Source organism: Marmota flaviventris, chromosome 2, assembly GCF_047511675.1.
Source record: "Marmota flaviventris isolate mMarFla1 chromosome 2, mMarFla1.hap1, whole genome shotgun sequence".
Lineage (NCBI taxonomy): Eukaryota > Metazoa > Chordata > Mammalia > Rodentia > Sciuridae > Marmota > Marmota flaviventris.
Window position 1 is genome coordinate 69015219 of NC_092499.1, and position 8775 is coordinate 69023993.

The window sequence follows — 8775 nt, forward strand, 5'->3', positions numbered from 1 at the left end:
TAAAACTATATGTCCACATTATCTTTTTTAAATGATGCTGGGGATTGAACTCAAGGCTTTGTTCATGCAAGGCAAGCATTCTACCAACTGAGGTATATCCGCAGATGCCTCATTGTCTTTAATACTGAAAATTCTGAAGATATTCCTGCTTTTATTTCACCAGCATATTAAAAATAAGCTTTATTTGCCAAAGTTTGTCCCACATCAACTATTTAAATTTTGGGCTGGTTTCTACATTTCTGAGAATTTTAGGAATATTTAATTTATAAGCACTTCAATCTGAATAGAATTTCTTTAAAGGATTTTATTAAGTGATTTGGTAATACTACCCATAGGTAGAAAAATATCACACATCTGTAATATCCATCCATATATACATAAATATACATACCATACAAACATGAACAGAGATCTTAAACTTTTGTCCTAAATTTTTAGCTATGTTTCAATAAAACTTAGTAATCCTACTGTTTGGATATTCTCTCTCTCTCTCTCTCTCTCTCTCTCTCTCTCTCTCTCACTCACTGTGTTGGGATTTGAACCCGGGCTTTGCCTTTGTTCTAACATAACGCTATCTACAACCCCAGTCCTTCCCTTTATATTTTTATCTGAATATCATGGCACAAATTAAGTTTTCCTGTTTATCAATATTTATGGAGGAGACCTTTATGATTTTGATTTTTATTTGCCCTAATAAGTAATCTCATGGAGGTAAAAGGAGACCTCTGGCAGCTATCCAAATAATCCCAGAGCACTTTTGGGTGGATAAATAAATCTAATGTACTAACAGTTAGCCTTCTTTCTTTTCAGCCACAGGTAGTTGCTTTTGAGGCACCCTGAGTCCCTTAAAAAGCGGGAAAAATCTCAAGTTCAAGTGATTGAGAGGCTGAAGTGAGGAGAAAGATCTGGCAAGGGTGGAGAGAGGGACAGAAGAGGTAGGGGTTTGAAGGGTGAAATATTAAACTGATAAGAACAGATACTACACTTGATCTTAGCCAAAAGGCCAAGAAGCAATAAAGAGTGAAATATTAAAGATTCTAGGGAACTGGTTGGGCAAAGGAGGAAGGAGGTATAGAAATGTTGGGAGGAAGAGATCTTTGTGGAATCGGGGAAGATCATAAAGTACCAAGTTATCCTCAGCTGAACTGAGCCAACAAGAAGTTGGCAGAGCCTGTATCTAGCAGGAGATCAAGAAGGGTCTTATTTATTTGTTTTGTCTTTTGTGCTAGGGACTGAACCTAGGACCTCACATGTGTCAGCAAATCCTCTACCACTGAGCCCTCAAGGAGGGAGTTTCAATCAACTGACGAGTTAATATGGAAGAAACAGGTTGCAATAGAGAGAACAGAGAAGACCATACAGCTGAAACATACTAAACTAAACAAAGCTTGGTAATGATTCTTAACCTCTGCCAACTTCTGCCAGTTATCCCTGAAGTCTACCTGCAGGCCCCTAAACAAATGGGATGTCCCAGTTAAACAGTCAACAGGCACTGAAAGTTCCACTTGTTTTCTGAACGTCTTCAATGGCTGCACTCTCTCAAAATGAGGAGCTCAAAAGAATCCTATGCTAAAACAACTTATTCTGGTTTTCTGACCTGCCTCAGGGAAGGACTGGCCAGGGGGCTGGGATGGGGGCAAGAGACCTTCCCACCTCTGCTGGTGGGACATTCTGGAGTAGTATAATCTGAACCCTATCAGCTGGAAGTTCCCCAAACAAAATAAAAAGGCAATTCTGGGTTCTTCTATTTCCTTCTAACTTGACTGCACAGCTCGTTCTCTCCCACTGGAAAACCTGCTCCCTCATTAACATCAATCTTGTCTTCTGTTGCAAAGAATTTAAGGAACCTTAATCCAACAGTTTATTTTTATTTTAAAAAATATTTTAATTGTTAGTAGATCTTTTGTTTTATTTATATGCAGTGCTGGGGATCAAACTCAGGGCCTCACACATGCCAGGCAAGCACTCTACCACTGAGCTATGACTCCAGACCTTTAATCCAACAGTTTAAGTGACACCTTAGCCACTAAGCGAGTTTTTCCCTGTTCTTCCAGGACTTAGGTTATTCTGCTTTATTTTCATTATTAATGCTAACGTTAGCATTCAAAGACCCTAAATGTCATGTTCTGTTGTCACTCCTCTTTCAGTGCCTGCTGCCTGATTAAGTCAAAGGTGTCTTCACTCATATGTCTTTTCTTGCTCTTTATTTTCTCTGTTTATACATATGATGGAAAAGTGTTAAATTTTGATTTTTGTTAGGTATTTAGGACCATTCAGCTTTTAATTTTTTCTTATTTCACTACTGAACCCAGAGTGTCTCTACTACGGAGCCACAACCCCCCAGCCCCTTTTATTTTGAACTGCTTTTTTAGTGGTGCTGGGGATCAAATCCAGGGCCTCACACATGTCAGGCAAGCACTCTACCACTGAGCTATACTCCCAGCCCTTTATTTTATTTTGAGACAGAGTCTTGTTTAGTTGCTGAGGCTGATCTCTAACTTGCAATCCTCCTGCCTCAGCCTCCCAGGTCACTGGGATTACAGGAGATTACAGGCATGTGCACCATGCCTGGCTTTTTATCTTTTTAATGCCTGTAAGATCTACAGCAATGTTCATTTTTATTGGTTCTTGATAATTTTTTCTTATTTATCTTATTTATCTTGCTAGGGGTTGATCAATTTTACTAATCTTTCCAAAGAATCAACTTTTGGTGTTTGCTAAGTTATTCAGTTGCATCTCCATTTTCCTTGAATTTTACTCTTAACTTTATCATTACTTTTCTTTTACACTTTTGGGTGTTTTTTTCCCTCCATTTATTTATTTTTTCCATATTTTTTATTGAAAAAATTATTTATATGCATTTTAATTGTACATAGTAGTAAAATTCATTGTTACATATTCATAATGCACACAATGTAACCATATAATTTGGCCATTATTACTCTTTTAGTTTTAAAATAAGATATTGATGTAGAAATTTTTTTTAATATTTATTTATTTTTTTTTAGTTTTTCGGTGGACACAACATCTTTGTTTGTATGTGGTGCTGAGGATCGAACCCGGGCCGCATGCATGCCAGGCGAGTGCGCTACCGCTTGAGCCACATCCCTAGCCCCTAGAAAAATTTTAAATATTGCATTTAAAGCTACAATTTCCCTATATATACTATTATAACAGTATCTCACAAATTTCATATTTTTGTGTTATTTTATTCCAAATAGCTTAACATTTCCACTGCTTTTTATTTTTATTTTTTTCATCTATAAGTTTTGGGGAAATATTTTGCTCAATTTCCAAACATTTGGAGATTTAAAAATCCCCTTATTTCATCCATTTGATGATCTACATGGTTCAAGTTGGTACTTATCAGGATTATCACTATTATCTTTCTCTGATTTTCTGATGTGGTTTTGTTTATTTGTATTTTAGTAAGCATTAACAGGCTTTTGACTCAGCAATAAGAAACTGCTCTGTGTGACATATCTGGCAATACTCTGCAAGATTCCTACTGTGCTCCCATCTGTTATATTTCAATATAACTTCAGGCACAGGGAAACATGCCACAGATCTCAATTTTCTGGAGGGATTTTTTTTTCTAATTTGTTAATAAATACAACAAGGAAAAAAAACAAAGTTCTTAATTATCTTTGTAGCTCCTTGAATAAAGAAGTGCTTAGTGTAATAACTTCAAATGTAACTAACTATTGGTATACTTTATGTTTTGAAATCAGGTCACCATAGGGGTCAATATCAAAGAGAAAGAAAATTCAAGAGGTGTTCTGTTTTCCATCCTCATGAGAAAGCTGGTTCTGGATGGAAGCACAGCACAAGTCATGAGGGGTCAGAGGACTCATCAAAAGAATTTCAAATAAAGGCCTAGCAAGAAAATTAAAGGTTCTTTACTAGACCAGTCTTTGAAAATTTGTCATTCTGCAGTAGGTTTTGGATATTTCTAAATCTTCTGGCCAAATCCTAAATTCTATACAACACAACTTTTCCTGATTTCCCTGGATTAAATTATCTTAGATAAGATTCATCTGAGGCTTCTAGTTGTATCTTCTGGAGGGGGGGGTTGGGGGGGGAATATATATATATGCCATCCCAAGGCAAGAGAATTTTACTTTTGTATCACAAGGACCATTTTAATTTTTCTAGTACAACAGTGACATCTAGTGGAAAGAATTCTTTGGTAAATTACCAAACAGATGAAATTAAACATTTTCTATTTCTGTCGATTAGAAAAATAAATGGTTTTAATCATTTGTCCCTTAATAAATGTGTGTTTGTTTTCTAAATACAAGCCAATGCCAGTGATATAAAAAGTTTTCAACACTTAGAGTAAAAGCCTTGGGCCGGGATATAGCTCAGTTGGTAGAGTGCTTGCCTCACATGCACAAGGCCCTGGGTTCAAGAAAAAGAAAAGGAACAGCACATCAATAATTATTCACATCAAGTGGGATCCATCCCAGAAATACAAGGTCTTTCAACATATGCATTGTGGCCCTTCTATAGCTCAGTTGGTACAGCCAAGGACTGTAGTGGGCGCTCCTTAACATAGGAATCATCAATATGCCATCAACAGAATGAAAGGGGGAAAACAATATGATCATCTTAATAGATACAGAAAAGGAATTTGATAAAACTTAATATCTCTTCATTTTTTTAAAAAAAGGCTTCATTAAAAGAAAAATGCACCCCCCCGCACACACACACACACACACAAAAAGGCTCTCAGTGCTCAGTGACATACTGTGTGATCAGGACCCTAAGGAGAAATGGTTTAGCAGGTTATTAGATAATAACTGGCATCCAGCAAATTCATCTGAGCAAGGAAGCACGTTCTGTTCCTTCTACCTATCTTCCCTTCATTGGATCTCTGATAAAGTGTTTTGATAATAACTATGGAGACTAGCAATTGGGTTCTGATCATACTCCTTAAAGATTCTTGGGAGATAATAGTGAAAAAAATATCTATGAGAACCCACGATTGAGTTCAGAATGGGAAAAGGGGATTAAAGATTTCTAGATAAGATGCATGCCTGAGGAAGATGCATTTAATACACTAACTAGAATAAATAAATAAAGCCATTGAGTAAGTTCTAAATTGTTCTTTGTTCTCTTTCAAGTTTGGTCTTGCTTGGAAGTCCTAGGGAATTGCCCTGCCCTTCTATAGAAGATATGACTGGTTCTCATATTTCAATGAATCCTGATTACTAAAAAAAACCCTCTTTATTTGTTTAGTGTCAACTATGAGCAAGGCATGGCAATCGCATTTCGTGTGTGTGTGTGTCTGTGTGTGTGTGTTGTAGATGGCACAATACCTTTACTTGATTTATTTTTATGTGGTGCTGAGAATCTAACCCAGTGCCTCATACATGGTAGGTAAGCACTCTACCACTAAGCAACAATCCCAGCATCCACATTTTATATATAGTAACTCATGCCATGTTTCTCATGCAAGTCTTGATGTGTAAACATTGTCAAATCTCTTTTACAGATAAGAAAAATGAGGCTCCAAACAAGTTAGATAACTTGCCTAAGTCAAATAGTTAAGTAGCAGAGTCAGAGATCAAATCTCAGCTATTTTACTTCTACAGCCCATTATCTTTTCATCATATATGTTGCCTCTACCATACAACTGGAAGAAAGAGAAAATGAACAGCACATCAAAGATTAATCACATCAAGTGGGATACACCCCAGGAATACAAGATCTTTCAACATGTATCAACACACCATCAACAGAATGAAGGAGGGGGAATCATATGATCATCTTATAGGCATTTGATAAAATTTAATATCCCTTCATGATAAATTTTCAGAACAAATTAGGTAAAGAATAAATGTACCTTGACATAATAAATGCCCTATATAACAAGCCCACAAAGAGCATAACACTGAACAGAGAAAAGTTGAAACTTTTTCTCTAAGATCTGAACAAGGAAAAGGATGCCCACTTTCATCATTTTTATTCAAAATGGAACCAGAAGTCCTAGCTGACACAATCAGCCAAGAGAAGGAAATAAATGATGTCCAAATTTAAAAGAAGAAAGTCAAATCTTCATTGTAAATGATATATTCTCATCCATAAAATACCTCAAGAGGGGGTAGGGATATAGCTCAGTTGGTAGAGTGCTTGCCTCATATGCTCAAGGCCCTGGGTTCAATCCCCAGTAACACACACACACACACACACACACACACACACACAAAAACACAACTCAAGATGCCACCAAAAAACTATTAACACTGATAAACAAACACAGAAAAATTGTAAAGTCTGTAGCATTTCTATTTGCTAATAGCAAATTATCTGAAAAAGAAATTTAAGAAGACAATCTAACTTAAAATGGCCACAAAAAAAATACCTAGGAATATATTTAATCCAAGAGATAAAAGATCTCTGCAATGAAAATTAATAAAGATAATAAGGAGAAACCATCAATAAAGATAAGAGAACACACACACAAATGAAAGACATCCTGTGTTCATGGACTGGAAGAATCAATATCATTAAAATGTTCATAATAGCCAAAGACATTGACAGATTTGATGTAATTTCTATCAAAATACCATGGCATTCTTTACAGAACTAGAAAAAAATATTTGTAAAATTCATATGGGGCCACACACAAAAAACAAATAGCCAAAGCAATCTTTGGCAAAAAAACAAACAAAAAAAAAAGCAAGAAGCGTTTTAATGCCTGACATCAAAATATACTACCATGCTACAGTAATTAAAACAGAATGGTATTGGAATACAGACACATAAGACCAATGAAACAAAACGGGGATCCTAGAAGTAGACCCACACCTCTACAGCCAACTGATCTTCAGCAAAGCTGCTAAGGGGATATATATTAGGGAAAAGAAATTCTCTTCAATAAATCGTGCTGGAAAAACTGGATATGCACATGCAGAAAATGAATTCAAACTGGATTAAAAATTTAAATTTGAGACCTAAAACTATGAAACTATTAGAAGAAAAATAAGAAAAATACTTCTTGATACTGAAATAGGGAAGGATTTTTTTTGGATAAGACTCTAATTCTGTTTAAAAATGGGCTCTCTCCCTTTCTTCCTCTCTCTCCCTCTTCCTTTCTCCCTCCCTGTCTCCTCTCCTTCTCCCTCAGTCATCTCCCTCTCTCCCTCTCTTCTGCCTTGCCTCAGGCCTAAACGAACGTGGCCAGCCACCCATAGACTGAAACTGAAACCCCAGAAACTGGGAATTAACAGAAATTTTGAAAAACTAAATAAAAACGGGCAGTAGACCTAACATGACATTCCTCTTTCTTTATTTATTTTTTTAGCCCTGCAGAGGCAAGCTCTCAAAAAAAAAAAAAAAAATTGCTTTAACAACTTAAGGAGAACCTGTCTCAAAATAAACAAAAATAATAAAAAGGGCTGAGGATGTGGCTCAGAGGTAATATCCCTGGGTTCAATTCTCAGTACCAAAAAAAGAAAAAGAAAATATGATCTGAAGAGAAATCACAGTATAACTTGGCATTTGTTATGTGATGACATGCAAATGACCAAATGCTCAAAATTATTAATCATCAGGAAAATGCAAATTAAAACCACAATGAAACCAGGCAAGGTGGCACACACCTATAGTCCCAGACACTTGGGAGGCTGAAGCAAGAAAACCCACTAGCTAGGCAATTGCTGTACCACTGAGTTATAGCCCCAGCTTTTTTTTTTTTTTTTTTTAATGATAGAACCCAGGGCCCAGTGAATGCTAAGCAAGTGCTCTGTCACTGAACTAATCCCCAACCCTCAGTACAGTTTTTTTGGTTGTTGTTGTTGTTACATCTGAAATTTCTTTCAATCTTTGAAAAGCCACACACTGGAAATCCACTCGGATTATGTTTTCCATTTCTAAAGTTCCCTTCACTAATGTTTATGATTAGAGATAGGAAAACAAATTAAAAAGGCAGAGAACCTGAAAATAGAGTTACTGGAGTCTTCATCAGGTTTGAACCAGAAAAATCAAGGCTGATGGAGCTATAGAAATCCGTGAACAGCTAAGAGGGAGAAAAAACGAACTATGACCTTAGCTAGACACTCTGGGCTGCATTAGAGCAGCAGGTGGCTCTTTATTTATTTATTTTTTTCTTTAATTTTTATTATTGGTTGTTCAAAACATTACAAAGCTCTTGACATATCATATTTCACACATTTGATTCAAGTGGGTTATGAACTCCCATTTTTACCCCGTATACAGATTGCAGAATCACATCGGTTACACATCCACGTTTTACATATTGCCATACTAGTGTCTGTTGTATTCTGCTGCCTTTCCTATCCTCTACTATCCCCCCTCCCCCTCCCCCCTCCCATCTTCTCTCTCTACCCCATCTACTGTAATTCATTTCTCCCCCTTGTTTTTTTTTCCCTTTCCCCTCACTTCCTCTTGTATGTAATTTTGTATAACAATGAGGGTCTCCTTCCATTTCCATGCAATTACCCTTCTCTCTCCCTTTCCCTCCCACCTCTCGTCCCTGTTTAATGTTAATCTTCTTCTCATGCTCTTCCTCCCTACTCTGTTCTTAGTTGCTCTCCTTATATCAAAGAAGACATTTGGCATTTGTTTTTTAGGGATTGGCTAGCTTCACTTAGCATAATCTGCTCTAATGCCATCCATTTCCCTGCAAATTCCATGATTTTGTCATTTTTTAGTGCAGAGTAATACTCCATTGTGTATAAATGCCACATTTTTTTTTTATCCATTCATCTATCGAAGGGCATCTAGGTTGGTTCCAGAGTCTAGCTATTG

The 8775-nt window shown here is 36.5% G+C and overlaps 1 pseudogene; it reads right to left on the reverse strand.

Moving 5' to 3' along the window:
* Window positions 1–930: 930 nt before the first annotated feature.
* On the reverse strand, window positions 931–1015 carry LOC114088287 (U2 spliceosomal RNA; annotated as a pseudogene).
* Window positions 1016–8775: the final 7760 nt, after the last annotated feature.